At 38.0% G+C, this 27,441-nt stretch overlaps 1 protein-coding gene and 1 pseudogene across 2 annotated transcripts in view; one reads left to right on the forward strand and one right to left on the reverse strand.

The window, feature by feature from the left end:
- The window catches only part of GLIS3 (GLIS family zinc finger 3), a 674,957-nt gene that overhangs the window by 100,430 nt on the left and 547,086 nt on the right, over positions 1-27,441 (forward strand). The window contains exons 1-2 of one of the 2 annotated variants that reach the window (XM_061132892.1): positions 7,957-10,708; positions 25,075-25,233. The gene's annotated coding sequence lies outside the window, so the exon portion shown is untranslated. Of the gene's footprint in view, positions 1-7,956; positions 10,709-25,074; positions 25,234-27,441 lie in introns of those variants that run through there. The other variant, XM_061132893.1, reaches the window with a different exon arrangement.
- The window catches only part of LOC133048764 (elongation factor 2-like), a 55,151-nt pseudogene that overhangs the window by 23,099 nt on the left and 4,611 nt on the right, over positions 1-27,441 (reverse strand).

Here is a 27,441-nt window from a genome sequence, read left to right on the forward strand (position 1 = left end):
TCACTTTTGGGTCTTTCTGAACTCCTGTATGTGTAGATATACCAGAATTCTGTACTCATGGAGTATCACAAATAGTATATGTGATCCTAGTGACAAGAAACAGAAGCAGACATGCATGTATCTCTTCTGCTTATACTTTTGCTCCACTGTTCCATTGTATTTCACTTACATAACAAGTTCAAAAATAAAATTATTAAAAATGTCAAATGGCAACAGCAGGGTATTTAACCATGTACAGGACTCTTCTCAGCAAAGGTCCTGTGCAGATACACAGGTGCTATGCCCAAGGAGTTTGTGCTACATGAATTCTTTCTAAACTAATTCCTCTTTCCTCAGTACCCTCCAGCCACCTTTCATGGCGATGGCAGAGCAGGTTGAATAGAGATTATGCAGCCATATCTTCAGAATATCAGGGATCCCAGAGGAGGGGATGAGATAGCACCCAGTACCAGAAACTCCCCTTGGAGGCTGGACTGAAAGGGGCCTGAAACAGACCCAGGTGCAGTTATGGCTTGAAAAGGTGCAGACAGGCAGAGTCGAGGATCCGAGGAACCACAGTTCAGTTCTGTCTGTATTTATCGTGAAAGACACAGAAGGACTAAAAGGGGGCCTGTACCCTTGAAGCAAAGTCAGATCGTCCAGGAGACTTGAGCCAAGCAATAGATTTGAATTTCACTCTGTAGGGAATGGGGAACCACTGAAAAACATTAAGAGAGTTATGGGCTGATTTCTGTGTCTTATAGAGATGACTTTGCCACAGTGCAGTAGTGAGAGAGACAAGGCAAGGGGCAGGGGTCAGTTGGGAGGCTGATGCAATAGTCCAATATCTTACAGATCACAACAAAAGGTCAGTAAGGAAGGCCACACACTGGGGGTGTTGAGTGTCCCAGTGGTAATCCAGGTAGGGAAAAGAACTGCTCTCACTGGGCTGGGATTTGTGGGCAGGGCTCCAGCCTTTGGGTGAATAAGTGCTCAGAGCAACACAGGCCACATGTAGAAGCTTAAAGGAGAGAATTATCTAAGGAAGAGGAATCTGGGGATTAGGATTGAGGTGGAATCCAGTAGGAAGAATGAGGTGAAGCTGAGGGGACAGCTTATAAGAGAAACTGACTCAGCAGTTCTAGAAAGTGTACTAGGGCTACTTACGTGCCTTCTGTCCCTCATCAGTCCTGGAGTTTGCCAAGTTCATGTCCATTGAGTCGGTGATGCTTTCCAACCATCTCATCCTGCTGCCCTCTTCTCCTTTTGCCTTCAAAATTTCCCAGCATGACTTCATGTAGTACCCTGGGCTTCCCAGGTGGTGCAGTGGTAAAGAACCCACCTGCCACTGCAGGAGATGTGAGTTCAATCCCTGGGTTGGGAAGAACCCATGGAGTAGGAAAGGGCAACCCACTCCAGTATTCTTGCCTGGAGTCTATGGACAGAGGAGTCTGGTGGGCTACAGTCCATGGGTTGGCAAAGAATTGGACATGACTGAGTGACAGAGCTCATGCACTGAATCAGCAAGTGGAAATACTGTTCTTCCTCTTGTGAGGAAGCCTCAGAACCAGGCCTGGCCACACAGTTTATATATGAATCTTTCTAAAGAACCAAATATATATATATTTTTTTTCCTATCACAAAAATCAGAATATTAGACACTTGTTACTCTTCAGTCACTAAGTCATGTCCGATTCTTTGCAATACCATGGACTGCAGCATGCCAGACCTCTGTGTCCCTCACCATCTCCTGGAGTTGGCCAAGTTCATGTCCATTGAGTCAGTGATGCTCTCCAACCATCTGATCCCTTGCTGCCCTCTTCTCCTTTTGTAGTCTTTCCCAGTGTCAGGGTCTTTTCCAATGAGTCAGCTGTTTGCATCAAGTGGTCAAAGTATTGGAGCTTCAGTTTCAGCATCAGTCCTTCCAGTAAATATTCAGGGTTGATTTCCTTTAGGATTGACTGGTTTGATCTTGCTGTCTAAGGGACTCTCAGGAGTCTTCTCCAGCACTCCAGTTTGAAAGCATCAATTCTTCAGTGCTCAGCCTTCTTTGTGATCTAACTCTTACATCTGTACATGACTACTGGGAAAACCATAGCTTTGACTATATGGATCTTTGTCAATAAAGTGATGTCTTTGTTTTTTAACATGCTGTCTAAGTTTGTCATAGCTTTCCTTCCAAGAAGCAAGCATCTTCTAATTTCATGGCTGCAATTGCCACCCGCATTGATTTTGGAAACCAAGAAGAGAAAATCTGTCACTGCTTCCACTTTCCCCCTTCCATTTGCCTTGAAGTGATAGGACTGGATGCCATGATCTTAGTTTTTTGAATGTTGAGTTTTAAGCCAGCTTTTTCATTCTCTGCTTTCACCCTCATCAAGAGGCTCTTTAGTTCTTCTCTCTCTCTGCCATTAGAGTGGTATCATCTGCATATCTGTGGTTGTTGATATTTCTCCCAGCAATCTTGCTTTCAGCTTGTAACTCGTCCAGCTCAGCATTTCGAATGACGTACTCTGTGTGTAAATTAAATAAACAGGGTGACAATATATAGCCTTGTCATACTCCTCTTCCAATTTTGAACCAGTTGTAGATCAGTTGTTCCATATAAGATTCTAACTGTTGCTTCTTGACTCAAGTACGGGTTTCTCAGGAGAGAGGTAAGATGGTTTGGTATTCTCATCTCTTTAAGAATTTTCCAGTTTGTTGTGATCCATACAGTCAAAGGCTTTCACGTAGTCAATGAGACAATAGTATATGTTTTTATTTTGGAATTCTTTTGTTTTCTCTGTGATTCAGTGAATGTTGGCGATTTGATCTCTGGTTCCTTTGCTTTTTCTAAACCCTCTTGTATATATCTGGAAGTTCTCAATTCAAGTGCTGCTTAAGTCTAGCTTGAAGGATTTTGAGCATAACCTGACTAGCATGGGAAATGAGTGCAATTATCTGGTAGTTGAACATTCTTTAGCACTGCCCTTCTTTGGGATTGGAATGAAAACTGACCTTTTTCTAGTCCTGTGGCCACTGCTGAGTTTTCCAAATTTGCTGGCATATTGAGTGCAGTATTTTAACAGTATCATCTTTTAGGATTTGAAATAGCTCAACTGGAATTCCATCACCTCCACTAGCTTTGTTTGTAGTAATGCTTCCTAAGGCCCACTTGATTTCACACTCCAGGATGTCTGGCTGTAGGTGAGTGACCACACCATTGTGGTTATCCCAGTCATTAAGACATTTTTTAGTATAGTTCTTCTGTGTATTCTTGCCGCCTGTTCTTAATCTCTTCTGCCTCTGTTAGGTCCTTACCATTTCTGTCCTTTATCACGTGCATTCTTGCATGAAATGTTCCTCTGATATCTCCCATTTTCTTGAGGAGATCTCTAACCTTTTTTTATTCAGTTGTGTTTTTCTATTTCTTTGCATTGTTCTTTGAAGAAGGTCTTTTAAAAAATCTCTCCTTGTATGAGACAATACAGATGGGTAAAATGAAATATCAAAGCAAAATATAATTCCAATCATCCTGGGTCACTACTAATATTTGGGGGCATACACATTCCTGATTTTATTTTTGCAATTTCTCCCCTTCATCTTCCAAAAATATTGGTCTTTTAAACTGAATATAGGTTGGAGAAGTGATATCTTTTACCTTTTGAGGTTTCGCTGATATGTGGCTCGTATATAATTCATGTGTGTTGATCTCTAGTCCCTTTCTCTAGAAATAGCACCAGGTCTACTATTTTCTTTTGAATTCCCCAGAGGATTCTAATTCTTTTTTCAATGTCTTCATGAAATAATGTCTTATTGACTAGAGGACTAGTTACCTCAGGAAATGTACATTGAGTATGGTGGATCTGTTATTCCTTAGTTGAAAGAAAGAGAAAATATAATAATATATTCAAGTGAAGTGAAAGTGAAAGTTGCTCAGTAGTGTCTGACTCTTTGCGACCCCTATACCGTTCATGGAATTCTCTAGGCCAGAATATGGGAGTGGGTAGCCTTTCCCTTCTCCAGGGGATCTTCCCGACCCAAGGATCAGACCCAGGTCTCCCGGCATTGCAGGAGGATTCTTTACCAGCTGAGCCACAAGGGAAGCCCAATATATTCAATTAATTAAATATAAAATATTTTATTTATAGTTATGTTATATAAATACTTGAATATATTTGTTATATATAAAATATGTTCATGTTAAATATAGTATATTTAATAGCCTATTTAATATATAGAAAACCTGACATTGTACAGCTCTTATTCTTTCAGTTCGTCCACATGAGCCATAGTTTGAGATTCCATTTTCATCCAGAGGAAAAAAAAAACTGTTAGCAGATCAAAATCCCGAAAGACTTTGACAAACTGAAATAATGAACCAAAAGTACCAAATTTACAGAGCTTTACCTAAGAGAGGTAAAGACCTATATTTGCAACCAAAAATCTAATAAGACTCATAGAAGAAACACACAGCTCTGAGGTGGTGATGAGGCAGCAAACCGTGGCTCAAGGGGAAAGGTTGGAAGAATAGCACTGTTCGTGATGGAGAAGACTGAGAAAGTGATGGTGCTCACTTGTCTGAATGCTGTCATACAGAAGAGGAAGCTCCTCACTAATATAGATACCCATGCAAATATTACTTTTGGGTAACCACAGTGTGCTATTGATTTGTATTTCACTTCCTATCTCTTATTCTTTTTACTATATCTTCATTCATGTACTTGTGAAATTTCACGTTTCCTTTTTAGTTGCTTGCTTTTTAGCCATAAACATAGGACTTTATTAGATAAACTCTCTTCAGGTCTAGTTCATGGTTCTAATTTGTCAAAATCCTTTGGTATTCTGATTTGTTCAATGAGCATCTAAACCAACTCTTCCACTTGTATGCACATTTGATCAGCATACCATTATTATGTTGTAATCCTCCGTAACATAGATTGATGAGAAATAGATTCTTAAGATTATTAAGAAGTATAACTACTTGCCCAAAGCCTTACAGCTAGGGTGTATCAGAGCCCAGACTATACCTGTGTCTTCTGATTCTCAGACCAGTGTTACTTCCATGGAATTAGACTCTCTCAAGATAATTTTAAACTGTCAGTAGAACTAAAAGTATAGGCCCTAGACACCGTGTAACAGAGATTTGCCCTTTGAGTAAGTGCTTTCACAAACATTTTGCAATAAATTATTTTAATAACTTTAGAGTTGGTATTGTTGTCCTCTTTTATAAATCACAGACTCAGAAAGGTTAAGTATTTTTTATCCAAAGTCAGAAAGCAAACTACATATTAGTTTTTGCAAAGAACAGTTTGGTTGGGAAGATGTCTTTCCTTTCTGGGATTCTTAAAACATCTTTGAGAATACCTCTTTAGAAGATCTAGGATAGTAGATGAATAATTCATCAGGAATTATTAAAATGGGAGGACTTCAAGTTCTGATTAGTCCAGATACTAGAGAATCTTTTTACAGTGTACAAAAATTCCAAGATGAAGCAAATTTCCAAAGAGATGCATAACAAGAAAGCATGCAAGCACCATTTGGGATCTGATTATAATTCTGAGACTAGTTCTTTACATTTAGAAATATAGAGGTTGGGGAAATTTTTCAGGAAATAAGAAAGCAGCATCCTTTTGGGCATTATTTGCTCTGTTTAATTAAGAGTTAATGTAAACAAGATTTTGATTTTTTTTCTGACTGATGAATTTGAAGAGGTCTTTTAGCACAAAGCAAAATCCCTACCTTATTTCAATCAGAAATCAGCAAGATTTTAGAGACTTGCTTCACTTTGAATTAGAACAGTAGAATTTAAGAACTAAAAGTTTCCTTAAAAATCCATCCTCTTCTTTGGAACCGAGTTTCAAAGGCATGAAATAGCTTAGTCAAAGTCATCCTCCAGGCTTGGACCAGTACGTGCTTTAAAATTGAGGTCTTGTGGGTGCCCAACTCTGTCTGTTTTCTGCTGCATATGCTTTGTTGCCTTCTAGTTGGGAAAGCTCACTAGGGTACTATATTTTCTTTGGAGATATTCAGAAATTGAATATCTCATTTAGAATGTAAGAACAAAAACCACCTAAAATAATCACCTCCTTCATCCTTTGTTCATGGAATTCAGCGATGTCTTCTTAATGGGAAAGTGGCAAGATTTAGCCATTGTGTTCTGCCACAAGAGGGAGTTGGTAGTCTTCTGTGGTCAAATAGTTTTCTGTTGGTTCATTGTCTAAAAACAACATGGTAGCATTGGCAGTTGGCTCAACGGCTGGCAAAGTTCCAGGGACCGTTATGGCAGTTGCTGTTAAGGCTGTTATGGCAGTTGGTGGTTGGTAAATTCAGCCCCTACTCTGTGCCCAACCATATGTCCAGGCCTTCCTAGTCCTGAAGCCTCCAGTCAGCTCAGAACAAAGACAGTCTGAAAAGTCTTCTCCCTGTCACCAATGCGATCACTTGAGCATTTATGCTCAAAACAGCTCTCTGACAGGAAAACGTTTGTGTTCCTCCGGAATGTGAAGGAAGGTTCATGGTTTTTAAAATTCATGAATTGCGTGGAATGGAACGTTCCTTCTCCGAGTACAGGAAAGAAACAGAGAGGCTGTGTCTTTATGACATCCCAGCTCTGGGTCATCTCAGGCAGGAAAAATCTCGTCAAGCCAATTATTTGGCATGATACAGACCTCTTTCCCTTCCATTCCAAGAAAAGGTTATAAATTTTTTTCACTTTTCAATTCATTGCATTGGATTTACTCGAGAATATTCAGACTTAGGCAGCCAGCTGGAGAAATTCAGTATTTCTTTTTTCTGTTTAAAATTATTTAAAGTCAGTGATTTAGGCTGGGTATATGATCAAAGTGAAAAATTAAGATTCAAGTGGTCTGATTTTTTTTTTTGTTTGGTTGGTTGGTTGGTTAAATACAGCTATGAGGATAGGTTAGAGCCTTGGGAAATTGTGGAGTTTCTCTTTTACCATTCGTATCACCCTTTCTATGTTCTCTCCCGCCTTCTTGGCCCTGTTCCTTCCTGTCTCCTGGATGTCAAATCTCCTCATACCCAAGATCAGACTTCAGTTCCCCACCAAAGCATATTGAAGGATCTCTCTTGCTCTGCTTGTTTTCTCACCTACACTTTTGAATGAAACCTTAGCACTTCTGAGTTTGAAACAAAGACATTTGATTGAATTGATTTACAATAAGATTTTAATAAACTCTCATGTCTGAGTGTAGGAGCACACAGCACACTCTCTAGCTCCTTGACCCTTGGGAGATTTTGATAGCCCAAATGAATACTTGGCGGTGGCATTTTAAGAGCACAATATTTTGGCAACTAGTCGAATGGGGTGAGTTGGAACAGGGCTTCTCAGCATTGTGAGTGGGTTAGTAATCTATGTTTGTTACTTTTTTTGGAGTCTTAAATTTTTTCCCTCCACGTGAGCAAGTCAGGGTGATAAGATGCACCTCGTTTTCATTATGTTTGAGTTGATCTTTCTCATTTGTATATAATCTTTTTCATATACATAAGCCATCTCTATTTCAACTGCCTTCCCTTCCTCATACATAATACTTAATAGCATGTCTATAGAAACTAGAATTACTGTTTGATGATAGTGTATGAAAAATACCTACAACAGACACAGAATTTTCTGAAGAGGGAAATTCCTCTTTTATAAAGAAATCATATTAAAAAGCATGGATTCTTTTTATGAGTTAAAAATATCCTATTTCTTTTTATTCCAAAATAGAAAACGCTTTGTAGTTTTATTTATTAGCTGCATCAGGTCTTAGTTGCAGCATGTGGTATTTTTTTGTTGTGGCCCGGGGATTCTCTAGTTGTGGTTCACGGGCTCAATAGTTGTGGCACACATTTGGTTGTTTGCTCTGCGGCATGTGGGAATTGTGGTTCCCCAACCAGGGATTGAACTCATGTCTTCTGCATTGCAGGGTGGATTCTTAACCACTGGACCACCAGGGAAGTCCTTATATATTCTATATCATCACTTGAAAATAGAAAATATAAAGGAGAAAGTAAAAAAGATAAGTATGATCACAGCTTTGGAGAATAATCACTGTTGAACTATTAACATTTTGAAACATTTGGAACTTTTCAGATATTTTCTTTTGCATTCATAGTCATTTTCAAACATAAATGAGCAATATTGTTTTATGATTATTATTTTGTAACCTGATTTAATTCACTTAATCACACATTGTGAATATTGTTTATATCATCATTTTAAATGCAAGCACATAATTCCTTTGCTTGAAAGTATTAGCATTTACTTAAGATCTCCTACTAATGCAACTGTTCACCCTTAAAAATGGCCAAATATTGCACTCTGAGATTTACCCTTGCTGGAGATACAGCACATATTGTTTTTGAAGAGGGAATTTTCTAATGTTTACTAAAAATACTGTGGTCCTGGGTTCCATCTAGTTTTTCAAAATTGACTTCAGGGAGAGACTAAAAGCCTATAGAGATTTAGAGAAGGATTGGCTATCCTTTGGGTACTAGTTTTTCAGTCAACTCAAGGATATCTTAAGATCAAATGAGAATAATCAAGGGTTTCCACACAGACAATGAGAGCCTTGAGTATTCCATTCAGTTTTCAACTGAGGTTTAACCTACAAGGGCAGATTTTTTAACTTGACTATGCATTTTGTGTCAACTGTATGTGTTTCAACATTTATTATACAAGTATCCTTAGGAATTCTATTCAGACTACTGTTGAATCAGAGTTACTGAAGGGCAATTTAAGCAAAAGATCAAGGACGCCTCTTTTATAGTAATGGACTGGGAGTCCTGTTCTGCCTCCTCGTTCCTGGGAACACTGTTGGAGACTGGCATGGAGAATTTCCACAGGAGGTTGTAACCCTTTCTATTAACCTCAACAGCCATCTAGCCCTTGTGAGATTACCTTAGCTGGTACAAAGGGTTAATTGATGACAGTTGTATATTTATATGAATGTATTTTCAGAACAGAAGATTTTAATTAATTTACTGTGGATAGAGCAAAAATACAAATGAAAAACCAGTATACTTAGAAATGTTGCTGAGTCTCTATTTGTTGAGGATGTGATAGAGGTGGAAAGAATCCGGTCTGGATAAAATAGTGCTGGAGAAGCTGACCATTAAGGGTCCTTTCAATATGAATAGCTCAGACACTAGGAAACATCTCTAGGACAGGACCGTTGCTACTGCAGTATATAGAATTTCAGCTCCAAAATTTGTGTTTGACTTCTAAATGCCTTAAATATTCTTGAAGAAGTTTAAACACATTATTTTTTAAAGGCAAGTTAATTTTCGTCATTTATGCCCTAAAATTCTCTGGTTACTAGGTGTTAATGCAATCAAGTGTTTTAATATTATCTTCAGTTTATTGATTACTTCTGTTCTTGGTGGGTTTCTCTATCAAGGCTGTCTCTTGGGATTGGTGAAACTGATTTTCAATTTACAGAGAAATTAATGGACCAGTGTCCAACTTTCTTCTTTTTTTCTCCTCTCTCTCTTTTTTCCTTTTTATTCTGCCATCATCTTCTCTTTTATTACCAGTATTTCTCCTTCACTACCCTCTTCACCACTCTTCTTCCTTCCTTTAACTCTTCAAATTCTACTTCTTTCTGAGGTAATTTTCTCAAAATTAGGCATCTTTTATGTTTCCCCATCATTCTCCAGCATGATTGCTGCGTTTTCTGGCAAGCTCTATAGGTTCTGCAGAGTTTACTCTTTTGTTTAGGGAAGTGATGGCCTAGAGTGGGATCCTCAGTTTTTCTGTGCTTTGATGCCCATCTACTTCTTTGGTTGAGTATTACCTAAGGGTCCAAAAAATGCTTTTGATCACAAGAATAATGTTCAGACTTACCCCCAATGAAGTAAGATCCCTTTTTCATTGGAGTAACTGAAGGTGGCAAACATCTGACCATGAGCAACTTTAAGGCAAATTCATCATAAAGTGCCTTTTTTAGTGTTGTTTGAAAAATAAGCTGTTGCTATAGGATTTTAATAAAATTGGCCACATGCCGAGATGGAAAGCATGTGGTCATCAACTACAAAGGGAGCTTCAGCTGAGAGGGCTCATTTTGGGATGAAAATTGTCTTCCTGTTTTCTTACTACATCAATGATACAGCAGTTTCTTTTATAATTTCCAGTTGTGCACAAGCCAGTCAGCAGAAAAATGAGTTTCCTTTCCTCGCTAGCTGAGAGAATATTCTTTTAAAAGGGGGAAAGAAAGATGAAAAAGAAGGAATGAAAGAAAGAAGGGAAAAAAATCTATGGCAAAAAATACATTAAAAACTCCTCCCCCTCCACTGGTTTCAGGGAAGTGATTAGTTTGAGACACGGTTTGTTTTTGATTTTATCTTAGCCAGATAAGTTGCTTCATCAGGCACATGAGGTTACTGGGGGAAACTGATGAGCACTTTTTAGTGATTCAATATTGCATAAGTAAATACAGCCTCATTCACTGGCCATTTATTCTCTTGTTTATTTCTGCTTACAGGCTAGAAAAAGAATATCAGTTGATCATTGGAATTTCACTTAGATTTTCTCATTAAACTGTTCACACATTTTATTTCTTTTGGATAGGGAGAAGAGAGATTACATTCCAAACCTGCAAAAACAAAAGAAAAAGTTCAAAGATTACAAGGTCTTTCTCTTCATCATCAGGGAAGAAGCTTCAAATTAGGCTGTAGATTTTCTACTGATGTGCAACTAAATTCAGGGTGTTAAAATGTAATAAAATCATTGTGTTACAACAAGGTGAGGAAATATGGTTAGGAACTTTCAGTAACATTTGATGCAAAGCCTTCACAGTTGTATTTGCAAAGTTGGAGCAAGGTCAAATCAGGACTGCTTATAGAATAGCTGAAGTAGGAATGTGAGGATCTGGAAGCTTGGGCTTCCACCCAGGAATTATCTTGGCCACATGGGTGAATTACCCAGGATGGAACAGTTAGTTCATATACCACAGCTTTGTAAATCTAAATCTCTGTGCATGTAGAACCTTGCAGACACTCAGGATAGAAGGGGAAGAGACCAACCATCAAGTAATTTTTTTTTTTTTTTTTTACAAGAACTGTTGTCTTAGATTGTGTTCCCTAGGAAAGGGGATCTTATTTTTAAGGGAGTGAAGGAAACAGGATTGGGCAGAAAAAGAAATTGAACTGCCCCACAGTTGTAAGAAAGAATTCAGCCAGTCCTTGGGCTCATCAGAGGAATCCCTTCTTTAGGCTAGAGGGCCAGACCTTGGTACTCCCTTACATCCACCAGTCATTACATAAAAGCTGCCCACTGGGAGGAATATAACCTTGAGTGAGCACACTTCTTCTGCAGAGAGCAGTTCCCCAAGAAGGGCAGCTAGGAGCCCTTAGCGGGCAACCATTGCCAGCAACAATACTCAGGAATGTGGTTTCTTTTTTCTTTTCATTTATAAAACAGAGCCAATGCTATCAACCTTATGGGATTAATATAAAGAGTAAATGAGATAACCCTTGTAAAAGACCAAAGCTGGCATGGCAAATGCCAAGAGCTTAATGCATATTAGCAGTTATTATTTAAATGGCATCAGTTTAATATTACTAATACTATTTGTAAAAGCATTATTAGTCATCAGCCTCATCTGTCTGAGCTAGTAAGTATGTATTTTCTGGGTGCAAGATGCAAGTTGACTTTGGGAGAGTGACCATGTCTCCGAGATGAATCATGTTTTTCTTATAACAACCAAATGTAATCAGTCATGTGCCGTTTTGTTGTTGTACGCCTTCACTCTTGAAAGGCATGTTCTGACACAGAGCCCTTTTATGTCAAACAGTGTAAAAGCCATAGGTGAGTTGGATGCTTAAATGATGCCTCCAGTGTTTCTAAGCCTGCTGCCTCCTTGGGAGAAAATGGCACTGTCTGCACGATGCAAGTGCCCTTGTTGAATAAGGATAGCAGAAGGAAATGATGACATTTTTGGGAGATGAAGAATATCATTGCTGTTGTTTAGTCGCTCAGTTGTACCTGACTCTTTGTAACCCCATGGATTGCATCACGCCAGGCTTCCCTGTCCTTCACTATCTCCCAGAGTTTGCTCAAATTCATGTCCACTGAGTTTATGATTCCATCCCACCATCTCATCCTCTGCCGCCCCCTTATCTTCCTGCCCTTAATCTTGTAGTTTAAGTTTTTGCAAATTCTTGTATTCTATTAAAATTCTATCTATCTGACATTTGTCTCAGCATGAAAAAAAGAAAGAATATATATACTGGTGCTTGCTTTTATGTAACATGAAGATTATTTTTTCAAGGTAATTACTGGTTGAAGTGGAGACCAGGGAAGCCTATACTTCTCAGTTCAATAAGTATATTTTTAATTATAAATATTTTTATTTATTTATTTGAATTTTTTTTTTAACCTCAGTTCAGTAATTCCTGATGTTAACTTCAGCAGAAATCAATGTCTGCTAATTATAGTCCCAAGAGCTATTGCAGGCAGCTCTACCTTTTAAAATAAATTTTGGTTCTAAAATTGAATTAAAATCTGGGTCTTGGCATCTCATAAGTACTGTGTACTCCCAAGTTATTTCTATGAAATGTTAAATAAAACATTTATTGAATATGTTACCCCTGTCACCAGGCAGGAGCTATTATTCCTCTGCAGATGGGAGGAAATCATTATAAGGTAATGAAAGGTGAGAAGTAGTTACTCAAAGGAGTCAGCCAGAAAGATTGTATGGCTCAGTCTCATTATAGTAGAAATAACAATCAGAAATCTGTCCTGATCTTTGCCATGAGGGAATATAAGCAGCTATTTCTGACTGCCTGAGGCTAGTGATTCCAATAGCAGTTCAGGTGAATCTACAAGGTTAAAACAGAAGAGGGAACAAAAAAGATCTGATGAGCCACAAGCCAGTTCCAGCCACACCAGTAATGGAGTAAGAGGTTGTGAAGAAGTAGGTACATGAGGAGATTCACCTGTATGTGTCCATGGGTGTGCATAGCTATGGGCATTTTTGGACATTTGGGGTTTGATATGTCCTGGAAAAACTGTAACAACTGATTTGGTTGGAAGGGGCCACTTTCAATCCCTAGAAAGTGGTAACTTAAGGTGATAACTCAGATGAGGTATTTGAAATCTCTCATGAGTACAAGCCTCTGTCTCTATAAGCTTGCATAGTCTTACCAGATGAAAATGTCGAGAATGGTACTAGTGACAAGTTTTAAGGATTTAGGGACCCAGCCATTTTCTAAACTACAGCCAGCCTGGGATTTAGGGATCTGGTTGTCTCCTGAACTACAGCCAGCCTAGAAAGTTTTAGAGTGGAGGAGTGCAGGCGGCAGCAGCAGAGGGAGCCCCCAGTGAATTCTATAAGATGACTGGTTGTTAGGATTCTTATGTTATAGGAACATTTTTTACACTCATCTAATCTGCTCTAAATAGAGACTTCACTGTATAGTGTTGTCTATGTGAATGCCAGACAGACCGTAACCCAAACACATATGTTAAAACACATGTGCACATATACATACTTGTGTGCCTATTCCTCTGGGAGCATTTGTAGAGATTCTAAGTGTATGAGGTATGTCAGGGCCACGTGAATGTGATGCATAGACTGCAAAATTTCTGATCTAGGGGCTTCCCAGGTGGTGCTAATGGTAAAGAACCCACCTGCCAATGTAGGAGACATGAGATCCCAGTGTGACCCCTGGTTCAGGAAGGTCTCCTGGAGAAGGATGTGGCAACCCACTCAAGTATTCTTGCCTGAGCATCCCCATGGACAGAGGAGCCTGGCAGCTACAGTCCATAGGATCTCAAAGACTGGGACCTGACTGAAGTGACTCAACATGCAAGGACAATGAAGGCAAAGGCTTCTGTCTCTTTTGGTCAGTGATATATCCCCAGTACCTAGAAGAGTGCCAGCATAGATGTAGCATTTCACCATCTGTAACAGCAGCCCCAACAATACTACCAAGAACAATTACATTAGCAAACTAGAGAATTTCCCTGGATGAGGAGCACTTCAACTTAGGAAGAGTACTTAGCATGTTGCTTGGTCTGTGTTCCTTAATTATTTAATGAATGGGTGAACTTTTGTATTAGTCTAGTTTTATTTTTTTAATTATGAAAGTAATATCTGGTCATGATAAAAAAAAATACACACATATGCACATTAAAAGAAGAGTATATAATGCAAAGTAGAATTCCTCATCACTCTGGCCACCAGTCTCACTTCCCAGCAACAACTAGTGTTTAAAGTGTGTGTGTGTCGGGGAGAACATACTCTACACTGCCTTGTCCTTGCTCTTGCCTTTCTTGTGTTGAATATCTTTCCTTATCAGATCATGTAGATCTACCTCATTTTCTTTTCAACAAAGACATAAAATATCCATAGTACTGTATCATGTAAATGTAATTAACATAACATTTAATTGGCCTCCAGTAGTTGAAATCTGCTTCATTCTAAGTCATTTGACATTTCAAACAACCTAACAGTGAATATCTTTGACATGCTACAGTGGCACCAATGACAAAACCTCAGTGGGAATGGTGCCTTCTGGCCCACCATTGTGCAGTGCAGTTGCCCTGATCCTTGTACTTTAGTTTTTGCACACATCTCCAAGAATTTCTGAAGGATAAATTTCTAGAAGGACAATTGCTGGCTCAGAGGCTGTGCTCAATGTGAATTTTCATAGCTAATCTCCAAAATGTTGAATGATGTTAATATGAATCCACTGGTTAGTCATTTGTTGGAGTTTGTATTAGCCAGAGAAATAGAATATCTATTTATATCCTACTAGTTCTCTCTTTATATACATATATATATATATATACACACACACACACACATATACATACATACATACATATATATATATACACACATGCACACACATATATACATAGATCTGTATGATCTGATATATATATATATGTGTGTTTGTGTTTGTGTATATACAAAGGAATTTTAAAAATTCTTTATTGAATTTTTACAGTATCGTTTCTGTTTTACTTTCTGGTTTTTTTGTTGCAAGGCATGTGGGGTCTTAGTTCCCTGACCAGGGATTGAACTCGCATCCCCTGCCTTGGAAGGTGAAGTCTTAACCACTGGTCCACCAGGGAAGTCCCTATAAAGGGATTTTTTTATAAGGATTTGGCCCATATGATTATGGAGGGTGAAAAACTCCAAGATTTGCAGTTGGCAAAGTAGAGACCCAGGTGAACTAATGCCTTAATAAGCTCCAGTTCAAGACTGAATATGAAGGCAGGAGATGGATGTCCCAGCTAGAAGAGCGACAGGCAGAGAAAGATTCTTTTCTTAATTACCTTTTGTTCTGTTGAGGCCTTCAGCAGATTGGATGAGGTCCACCCACATTGAGGAGAGCAATCTGCTTTACCCAGTCTACCAATTCAGATGTTAGCTTCATCCAGAGAAGCCCTCACAGACACACCCAGAATAACGTTTAATCAAACATCTGAGCACCTCATGGCACAGTCAAGTGACAGATAAAATTAACCATTGCAGTGTCATTCACCAAAGATTTAAAATACGAAAGAAATGCTACTCACTTTTTAAAATGCAACTTGAGACTAATAAATATAACTTTTATTTCTATCTTGTTTGCATGAGTAAACACACTAATGATTTGTATGTGTTAAATTTTGCTTTCAGATTCTTAGTCTTTGCACGCTGTTAATATTTAGAGCTAGTGAATAAATTCCACCTTTTAAAACACTTATTAATGTATTATGATAATGTCAAACCTAGCTCCTGGCATAACGCCCTCCCATGAAAGTCTAACTTAACCTTCTCTTTGCATATGTGATCTTGCAAACATCAGTGGGCATTTTACATCCAAAGGGCTTTGGGTTCAAACCTTTAGAGATTTCCTCACTGATGTTTCTCAGCTTTTAGTTCATCAGCAAATTCCAAATTCACTCTTGATGATTTTTATAGCTATAATAGTCATTCAATTTCATTTATAAATGAAACAAGTGGCCTTTGATCACATACTCTTTGCAAAGCCTGATGCTCTCTGTTGAATGTTTTTGTTCCCTTTATATTTTTAAAAGCAGTAGCTGCACTAGAGACAGCTTGACCTTACCGTGAGAAATAGCATTTTATCATGAAACTTGGCAGAGCCTTCAATTTCCTCCCGTTTAATATCTGTCAGTCATTCCCTTTGTCCAGGAAATATTCTCTCTGCTCTCCATGTGAAAGTTGTTATCTCTGGTGGCAGATACAACTTCTCTGGGGCCAGATCATCCTCATCCTACAGCTCAATCATGTAGCATTGCCGGATTCCTGTGGAAAACCAATCATGTTCTTTAAAGTGTGGCTGGAAAGTTAATGATGCAAAAGAAAGACTCTGGGTCCCCTACACATTCCATTAAGTTCCTTCCCACTTCCCATAAATTGTGTGCCAATCTTTTTGACCCTGCTGATGAACCCAGCTGGCATAAAATAGAGGCTGAAATGAAAGGAAGAGGTCTTATTTTACCATATCAAAGTATTGAGCTGGAAGGGACTTTTAGACTTTGTCTAATCACACACCTTCCTTATAAAGACAAGTAAGCTATGGCCCAAAATGGGAAATTGATTTGATTAAGATCACCCAGCTCATTGGTGTCAAGGCTGATTGGGGCCAGAAAGCATATATATTTATTAACTTATTTAATTGGTACATAATTTGCATACCACAAAATGCACAGAACTTGTCAAGTTGATGCATTTTGATAAATGGATATATCTATGTAAACATAGCTAACACACCCACATCCAATCAAGATATAGAACATTTCATTATCTTGAGAAATTTTCCATATATTCCTTTCTAGTTGGAAAGTAGGTTTTTCACTTCTGATCTAATGTTTTTGCCTCTAGTGACCTTTTCACCATCACATAGGTACATTCATCATTTGGTGGAAAGACCCCAGGGCTGAAAACAAGGTTCTCCTTCCAGTTCTTGTTCAATTAACTGTGTAATATCAGGCAAGTAGTTTCACTGAGTCAGTTTCTCTAGCTATTATAGGATGGGGTATGCATAGGGAGTCAGATTGTGAAAGTGCGAAAGCTTGCCTTTGATTCTTCTACCCTTCTTCTCTGAAATCATTTTTATCACCCTTGGACTGTGAAATGTTGCTAGTTCTAACTCCAGCTTCATTCTGTGTATTGTTTCGATCTAGCTAAGTACCATTAAAAAGTGAGTTGAGTCGTCCATTTTATGTCAAGGTATTAATAACTTTGTTCCTAGAAATGCTTATATTTAATAATCACAGTGACATCTACAGTTTAGTGGAACCTATGCTGTATATCAGACATGTGTTTAGTACTCTGTATATGTTGCCTACACAGATGCCGCCTTACAGGAGCTATGTGAGGTGGTTGGGTTTTGCATAAGGCCAGTCTGAGGCTCAAGTAGGTTCAGTTACTGGCCCACAGTTGCACAGCTAGCAAGTAGCAGAGTTTGCACCGAGACCCAAATCTGCCCAACTCCACCATCAGGACACTTTCCATTCCGTTCCCTGCCTCAGGGAACTCTTGAAGATGATAGGGACTTCACCCACAGGAATGACTCTTTGAAGGTAAAATTTGAGGTAGCATATCTTTCTGGAGGGAAAATGACATCTGACCAGGGAGCTCATGGACAACTTATGCATCACCCCAATCCTGTCACTGTGATTGTCCTCCTGGTCCCAGGACCATAGTGAGAAAGACCCGAGAAAGCCCTGCAAACTGCACACTGCTTTGCATGAGTTCTGCTATGTTTCACTGGGTTTGGACAATTTTATGGTCTGGGGTTTTGGACTCTGTAAGATGGAGCAAATGGATTTTGGAGGTAAGGTGTTATTACAGCCAATATTGCCTATAAAAAGTGAGATTCAGGCCAGAGTATATAACTCTGTTAATTACAGGAAAAGGGAAAGGAATCATCATGCACTCACTGAAGGAAGTAACTGGCTGAGGACCTCATGCCTGTTAAAGAGGTTCTCTGTCCTCTTTCCCACAACAGAAAGAGAGGTGTCCTGATTTAAGGGTGTGAACTGAATTTTAATCATGCACGCACACAAAAATGCTTAGGAAGTTTTGCCTGAGAGAATACTGAGAGTTTCAGTTGGGGTATCTAATTTCATTCATATACCTTTGCTTCTAGTTGTCTGGGTTGCAAATTTAGCATAGTATTCTTTTTAAAAAGCCCTCTTGGCTATTGAGTTTTTCTGAAGTAGTACGGAGGAGACTTTGAAAAATAAAAGCAACTCAACAGATACAGGGACCAAATTAAGTATAGCACACATAATTCGGAACATACTATCCCATTGCAAAGGATATGCAGGCCCCAGGAGAAACAATTGAGAACAATTCTGCCATGTGGTTTATGGGAGGAATCTAGGTCTGTCTTAAGAGCATTCCAGGCTCTATCCTACTACTGATTAAAACCTCCTTTTGGGTAACTTCTTGACCTTGGACTTGCTGAAAGACACTCTTAGGCAATGAATCAGTGCAGTCCTTAGTTTTGTTGGTAATGCACAGATATACATGCCATCCTTTGGCCAGTGCCAAGAGGCAGCTCTAGAAATGCCTTAGTCATTTTTGAGCTGAGCTGAGTCCGGAGACAAACTTTGGCCTTTGAACTTTGGAAATGCTGAGGCTCAGTAAACTTGATTAGTTTTTGTGCTGATGAACTTCCACAAGTCCTTCTTATCTTTTAAAGAAAGCTACCTGAGGTCAGAGACTTCACAAAAGCAGATGATAAAGCATGTAGTTGCATTCATAACAGAACAGTGGAGGCTTTGAGGGGTTGTTTGACTAAAGAAGTTCATACCCAGCTGTGGCTTTGTCTGGTCAGTGGGGTACAGAAGTTTGATCATCTTTACCTCAACAGTTTTAGCCTTTAATGGCACAAGGATATCAAGATAGGACAGATCTCAGAGTATAAAAGAAAAAGAGGGTCAAGTATGTTTGTTCACTGAGGGATAAATGATGGGACCAAATCTTGAGAGGTAGCCACCATACTCCAGGCTGACATAACTTTCCAAAGAGATAACTTACCTCCTGACCACATCAATAAACCAACAAGCCACTAAGGACTAGAGCTCTGAAGGAGGACCCCAGTGCTCTTAGTCTAAAGAGTAGCCATTTACATCTGCTAAATGTGTAAGCAATAGGACTTGTTTTGTGCAAAGGGATACGTTTTTCTTTTACAGTTCACGAAATATGTCAGTGGTTCACCAAAGAATATTTATTTTTGACTAATGTCAAAACATTTATTTATGACCAATTCATTCCTTTGACCACTCCATCAAAGTGTTTCCTGGAGTCTATAGCACAGAGGTACAAGGACAAGCGGAACTGCCTGATACCACACCTAGCCCTTCAGGCTTGTCTTGGTCCTGATTATCTCTATGCCCTTGAAAGCCTGTGGGTGGCCAAGTGGAAGAAATCTCTCTACAAAGAGACAGCCTAACCCAAGACAGGGTTCATTTAATGACCATCTATAAAGGCATGGCTATTTGGTTACCATTCTGTGCTCTCTGATACTGGAGATCAGGAAAGTCTCTTGCTTTTACCCAGAAGATGCCCTACTGTGCCTCAGCCATCTGTGTTTTCATGCCCTTACTAGCCAAAAAGATACAAGCTGAACTGTGAGCTACTTTAAGATTGGAGATCAATGATTGAAGCCTTGAATAAAAAGTCTAATGTAATTTTAGTAGTTACAGGCCAACCTCAGGTTTTCCCCTGTTCCTGAGTCATATGCCTTCATAACCTTGAGGAAATCAGTTAGCTATCCAAAAGAGGGCATTACTGGGTGTTGCCTGAACCTTACTGATATTAGCAAGGCTCAAGACAATGGCTGCATTTTTGTTTAAAGGAGGAATACAGTGAACCAAAACAAGCTTCTTCTATAATATCAAAAATCCCCCTTTCCACACCAGTTGCGAATCTAACTTCATGAACAATGGTAGTTAAAGTTTACACTGAACATTTTGTGAAAAGGAGGGTATTAACTCTCTAGGGATTAAACTAAATCTCCTTAGATCGAAGACACAAGTAGAGGCACTACAAGTTTCATTTTTCCTTCCAGATTCAGAATCCAGAAATTTTTTTAAAAACAAAAAAACTGTGCTTTCATTTTCTCTGAAAATGACTTCTTTGTGCTCTAGATTTCTAGCTCAGAGATAAAATTGGATTCTTTAAAGAGGCTCAGAAACTAATTTTAAAAACCTAAGGCTCATCAATAAAGGACAGAGAGTATTTTGGATACCATTTTATGATCCTAGTTCTAGGGACCATCATATCATGTTCAAAAGAAAATCTTTCATCGTTGCTTAATATCCATTATTAGGCAATACAAATTAAAACTTTTTGTTCTTCTTGCCCATGAAAACTGTACTAATTCTGGTCAGTTAAATGGAAAGTTTGTTTTCGGTGTAAAATCTGAATAATAAGAATCTGAATAAAAAAATTCTTAGAGAAAGGTATTTTTCTGTTTTAAAGTATATTTTTGAATATTTTGCAATAAGCTTAAGCACTCAACAGTATTTTCTGAGATATGTAAAAGATTTTTCCTCACTCCTCCCATCCTCCCATCTTGATTTATATTTTATTTAATTGTTTTCAGTTTTAGAAATTTAAAAAATATATGAAAAATAATAAACTATTATCCAGTACCCACTCACATTTTATTATATTTGCTTTTAGTATTTTTTAACTAAAAAATAAGACATTTTAGGTCAAATCAAAGTCCTGTTTATTCGCCATTCTCTGTCTTACCCCATTCCCAGAGTAAATTGCTATTATGATTTTAAGATGTATTCTTAAAATATTTCTAATATTTTTTATGTGCATACTTATCAGAGGACAATATGTCCTGAGGTACATGTATGTTTTTTAAATGTATAAGAGGGACAGTTTATCCTACCTTTTTTTTTTCGATATATATCATTTTACAAGTTGCTTTTCTTGTTCAATATTGATTTAACTATGAATGCCGTGATTAGTGGGCTTTTCAGGTGGTGATAGTGGTAAAGAACCCATCTGCCAATGCAGGAGATATAAGAGACAAGTTCTATCCCTGGGTCAGGAAGATCCCTGGAGGAGGGCATGGCAACCCATCCCAGTACTTTTGCCTGGAGAATCCCATGCACAGAGGAGCCTGGTGGGCTACAGTCATGGGGCCAAAAGAGTCAGACATGACTAAAGTGACTTAGGACACACACACACATCTTGATTAGTGGATGAGCCTTATTTGTTTATATTATTTATGGCATATGACATATTTGGAATTACATATACCATTTTAGTTTTTTTGTTTTTGTTTTTCCATTTTGCTTGCTTTTCCCCTCTTCTCATCTTCTATTAGATGGTTACATTTCTTTATTTTCCATTTTTTTTACTAGTTTGGAAAGTTACACATTCTATTCCTAGTCCTCTAGTTCAGTTCAGTTCAGTTCAATTCCGTCGCTCAGTTGTGTCCGACTCTTTGCGACCCCATGAATTGCAGCACGCCAGGCCTCCCTGTCCATCATCAACTCCCGGAGCTTGCTCAGACTCATGTCCATCGAGTCGGTGATGCCATCCAACCATCTCATCCTCTGTTGTCCCCTTCTCCTCCTGCACCCAATCCCTCCCAGCATCAGGGTCTTTTGCAATGAGTCAGCTCTCCACATCAGGTGGCCAGAGTATTGGAGCTTCAGCTTCAGCATCAGTCCTTCCAATGAACACCCAGGACTGATCTCCTTTAGGATGGACTGGTTGGATCTCCTTCAGTCCAAGGGACTCTCAAGAGTCTTCTCCAACACCACAGTTCAAAAGCATCAATTTTTTGGCACTCAGCTTTCTTCACAGTCCAACTCTCACATCCATACATGACCACTGGAAAAACCATAGCCTTGACTAGATGGACGGAGGTTCGTGACATTGTACAGGAGTCAGGGATCAGGACCATCCCCATGGAAAAGAAATGCAAAAAGGCAAAATGGTTGTCTGAGGAGGCCTTACAAATAGCTGTGAAAAGAAGAGAAGCAAAAAGCAAAGGACAAAAGGAAAGATATTCCCATCTGAATGCAGAGTTCCAAAGAATAGCCAGGAGAGATAAGAAAACCTTTTTCACAGATGTACAGAACAGACTTTTGGACTCTGGGAGAAGGCGGGGGTGGGATGTTCTGAGAGAATAGCATTGAAACAAGAATACTATCAAGGGTGAAACAGACCACCAGCCCAGGTTGGATGCATGAGACAAGTGCTCAGGGCTGGTGCACTGGGGAGACCCAGAGGGATGGGATGGGGAGGGAGGCAGGAAGGGGGATTGGGATGGGGATCACATGTAAATCCATGGCTGATTCATGTCAATGTATGGCAAAAACCACTACAATATTGTAAAGCAATTAGCCTCCAACTAATAAAAATAAAAAAAAAATAAAAAAAAAAAAGAAAGCCTTCCTCAGTGATCAGTGCAAAGAAATAGAGGAAAACAACAGAATGGGAAAGACTAGAGATCTCTTCAAGAAAATTAGAGATACCAAGGGAACATTTCATGCAAAGATGGGTTCGATAAAGTCCTCTAGTTAGGTAGCTTTAAAATTTTGTTATACATAGCTCATGTTATTTTTAAATAAATACTAAAATTTATTTATACTCTTCTTCTAAACAAGGAATTTAGCACATTTTTTACTGCAAACAATCCTCTTCAGTTTCCCATAGTAATTATTGTTTAGAGTTGTAGTTCTACCTTGTTTTTAAATACAAAAGAGTGTTTATTATTCTGAGTTAACATATTTTTACATATAAAGTTGATTTGCTTGTTTTCTTTCCTCACCACTGCTCTTGAATTCCATCTTTTGTTTGGGCTTCCTATTCTTTCTTGCTGAAGTCTCTCAGTAGTTCTTTTGGTGAGGATCAATTAACTCTCTTGGACTTTGGGTGTATAAAAACTGTTTTTATATTACTTTCATTCTTGAGTTATCATTTATCTGTTAATTTTATTGTGTCAGTTTTTCCTCTTAGAGATGTAATTCATTCTCTCTTCTGGCATCTGTTGCTTCCTAAGAGAAGTTTGCTGTTAGTCTGCAGACAGTCTAATTGAATGATTTTTAATTTGAGGTAATCTGCCTTTTCTGTTTGATTTTCAAATTTTCTTTTAATATTCTATAGTTACACTACAGAGTGTCAATATTTGGAATTGTTTTTACCATGCTCATGACTCAGTGTGGTTTTTATTTATTTTTAATCTTAAATATTTTTCTGGTTCTAAAATCTCTATTTTCTCTTTAAATATTGCTTCTTTCCTGTTTCTCTATTCCATTTGTCAATGTTAAAAAAAATGCACAATGTGAGAGTTGCGAGTTAAGTTTTATTTGGGGCAAAATGAAGACTGCAGCCCTGGAGACAGCAACCCAGGTAGCTCTGAGAAACTTCTCTCAAAGTCATGGGGGAAAGATCAGTATATATATATGATTTTGGTAAAGAGGGAATATATGCAATCAAGCAGATATTTTTGCAGAAGCTTTCTGCTAGTCGAGAAACAGTTGTCACCATGAAGGATTTTAGTGCTTTTCTAGATATGAGGAGATACAGGAATTGAGCTCGTAAAATCAGCTCCTGAAAATATCTAACTATCTGAAGACCTGTCTTGCCAGTTTTTCACTGAGCACAGAGTGCCTCATTTCTGCTCTCCACCCTGAACTCCTTCCAGGGAGTGTTGGAAATCAGCAGGTACAGCAGCACATGATTTAATTCTTGAAGAGGTAGATGGCAAGGGCCAATTTGTAGCCAACACATTCTTTTGGAATTTCTACTAGAATTATACTTTTCCCCCTTTTCCCCTCCATGTCTCTTAGTGTCTTGTTCAAATCTTTATTTCTGTAAATTTGTCCGTTCTATATTTGCTGTTATTTTTTCAGCTCTCAGTTCACTAATTCTTTTCTCAGTTGTTTCTTTTTTTACTTAAATGAGCATTTTTTTTTTTTTTTTTTGTATTTCTACTAAGTTCTTTTCCAAATCCAGTAGTTCTTGTTTCATAATCTTATTTTTAGATTAAAGATTTGTATTTTTCCTTTTTGTAACAAGGATACTATTTTAAAAACATTTTCAGATATTTTATTTTCCTGTCCTGAAAATCTCATCACCCACATTGCAGTGACTGGCAGGAAGAGGGGAATGCCCACTATATTTTCTGTTGTTGTTCTTTTTTTTTTTTTTAATTATTTATTTAAAAAAAGACATTAATCAGTTTTCATCACCAAGTTAGATTTTGTTTGGATCCACAACAGGATAATAAGCCTGAAATCCAGACTCCTTTAAATGTAGAGAAATTATTCTAACCAGCCTTGAGGTCTAAGCAAGAAGCCAGAATCAATAGGGGAAGTGAAAGTCTAAAACCCACCAGTTTAAGGCCTGGGTATAAGCAGGACCAGCTATGTGGATGTGCAGCCTGGCCAGTCACATGGGAACTCCTGCTTAGAAGGGCCCCGTACTTGGTTTAATGCTCTGCTGTTACTATCTAGAAATTCTTAATCATTGTTGAACAAGCAGCCTTTATTCATTTTGTACTGGGCTCTGACAATTATGTAGCTTATTCTGGTACTAGGGGAGGTCCTGAAAGACAGGAAGAGGAGGTACAAGGAAAAATTAACTTTTACTGGCCTCAGGGCATTGGGGGTAGAAGAAGCAAGAGAAAAGTGAGTGAGACACATAGATTCATTTCCTCCTTGGCCCAGGAAAGAGGATATTATATCACTGGAGAGGAACACCAGAGGGGGTCTTTTTGTCCCATTTAACATTTTGAACTCTGGAAGGAGAATTCAACCACCTACCTCCAAAATGGAGATAATAAAGCATTCTAAAAGAGACTTTAAAATAGTTTTTAAAAAATTCCCAAGAGATATAAAGCAGTAGGATTGTAAATTTATACATGCTGTACTCAGGTGAACAGAGAAAATGTAGTTTAAAGAAAATTTCTATTAATTACCCAGATTTCATTAATAGTTCCCATACTTACAGAAGTGGAAAAAAAAAATCTCAATTTTAAATCGACTCCAATAAGCCTGGTCCACTGCAGTAATTGAAACAATCCTAAGCTTAATTTTTGTTCTTGAATAAACTTGCCCAATTACTCAGAAATCCACCTCTTCTCCCTTTGTTCTCCTAGTTCTCCTAGGTCTCACGTCTAGATGATACAGCAAGGTCATGCACCTTGAAGAATGGAAACTTCTTCCTGAAGATGGTAAACTGGCAAGATAGGAACCCTGATTGCTGATGACACTGTGAAGATTCCATATCAGTTCTACCTCCTCTGAACTTCTTTTAGGTGAGAGAGAAATATATTTCTATTTTACTTAAATGATATTTATTTTAAATGTTCTCAGATGTTCAGACAATTTTAATTCTGATACAGATACTTAGGCTGATTCTAATTTTTTGCTGTTGTAAACTATGCTTCAGTTAGCATACTTGTCCAAACAGCTTCGCACATTTGTCTGAGAATATTTTGGATACACTCCTAGAAGTTGAATTATCAATTAAAATATTTATGAACAGTTTTTATTGTTTTGTGAACTATCTTGCCTAACTTGGGGAGGCATTCTTAATGGGGATTCTCTTGGGCAGTGAACAAATTGGGTAGAAATATGTAGGACACTGATATTGGGAAAAGGTTGACATACAGGGTAATGTAGGTGAGAGCCAGATGTCCCCACGTCAAGCTAAAACTCTTCTATTTCCTTTATTAAAATGACTGAATCAAAATCAAAATTATAAAAAAAGTAACCCAATAAAATATTTGTGTTTCAACTATCAGATGTTCTATCAATTGTTCTTAAGATATTCATTTGATATAATTGTAAGGCAATAGATACATGCACAAGCTATTCTTCTGGGCCCATTTTCTTCTATGATTTTTAGTAGACTCTGGATTGTTAGATTATTATTGTTAGGTTACTATTGGATTATGTGAAAATCAGTCTAAAAGCGTCTTGGAAAAGTACATTTCTGAGCTTCACATATTCTGATTCAAGTGACAGGGGTGGGACCCAGGAATATGAGTTTTAACTGTCATACTACTTTGAGAAGCACTTATCTGGATACTTCAAAGACTTTTTTTGCAGCGATTGGTTGAAATCCCATCCATCAGTAAATCTTACTGATTCACTGTTAATTAATTTTTTGGTCAGCAAAGCTGACCGAAGCTGGGCAAAGAGGTAGAACTGAGATTGGCAGTTCTGGTCTTTTCCATCAGTTGACTGACATTTTATGACTCTGGATTTAAAGTAATGGCCACATACATGAATAATGAATATGATATTTTAGGAATTATTTAATGTATTTTTCATTCCTTGTAAATCAAGACGCCATATGGCTTCCCATCCTTTTAATCAATGAGTTTCAATGCTTCAGGGGCAGGGTAGTTACTGGCTAGAACACCAAAGTCATCGCTCAACTTTGACTGTCAAATGAAGCTTTTTAATGTATTGTATCCCCAGGGAGAAAGTGCTGTTGAAAGCAAGGCTACATCAAGAGAGAAAAGGAATTTCTAAATTTTGAAGCTCCCTTTATATATCATTTATTTCTAATGATATTGGATTCTTATTAGAGAATGAAGTCTGTAAAATCTCTACTTTCATACTTTATTGATTTTTTTTGTGTGTGTAGCCATGTTCATGATCAGTTTTTATAATAGGTCTTTCCTTTAATGGATGTCAAGTTCTTTAGCAATTAAAACAAGTGACTTAAAAAAAACCAAAACGAGTTGATTGTAACAGTTAGTTCCTCTGAAAACCTATATATTTGTTCTTTTGTCTCCTAGATCAATAAAATATATTAAAATCTCTTCTATAACTGTGTTTTATCTGTTTCTTTTTAACTTTTGTAGTCAAATTGTACTATAATGTTTAAAAAACAAAAGTTAAAAACAAACAAACTGAACAAAGTAATCCCTGCCGTATTCCTTCCTATTTCCAGAAGGAATAGGAGCTACTCTCAGAAGCAGCTACTTCCAACTTTGCTTATCTTCTGGTTGTTACTACCGTATTTCAAAGTTGCATGTAACTTCGTGGTTTTTTGGTTTGCTTTTAATTTTTATTGCAGTAGAGTTGATTCACAGTGTTGTGTTAGTTTCATATGTACAGCAAAGGGAATCAGTTATACACACACAGGTACCCACTCTTTTTCAAGATTGCTTTCTCATGTAGGCCATTGGCAGAGAATTGAGCAGGGTTCCCTGTGCTATGCTGTAGACTCTTGTTAGCTGTCTATTTTATGTGCAGCAGTATGTATATGTCAATCCCAGTCTCCCCGTTTATCATCCCCTGCTTTCTCCCTGGTAACCATGTTTGTTTTCTACATCTGTGACTCTATTTCTGTTTTGTAAGTAAGTTCATTTGTACCATTTTTTAAGATTCCATATATAAGCAATATCATGTATTTGTCTTTCTCTCTCTGACTTACTTCACTCAGCTGACGATTTCTAGGTCCATTCATATTGCTGCAAATGGCCTTATTTTGTTCTTTTTCCTGGATA

The sequence above is a fragment of the Dama dama genome, chromosome 29 (genome assembly GCF_033118175.1).
Source record: "Dama dama isolate Ldn47 chromosome 29, ASM3311817v1, whole genome shotgun sequence".
NCBI lineage: Eukaryota > Metazoa > Chordata > Mammalia > Artiodactyla > Cervidae > Dama > Dama dama.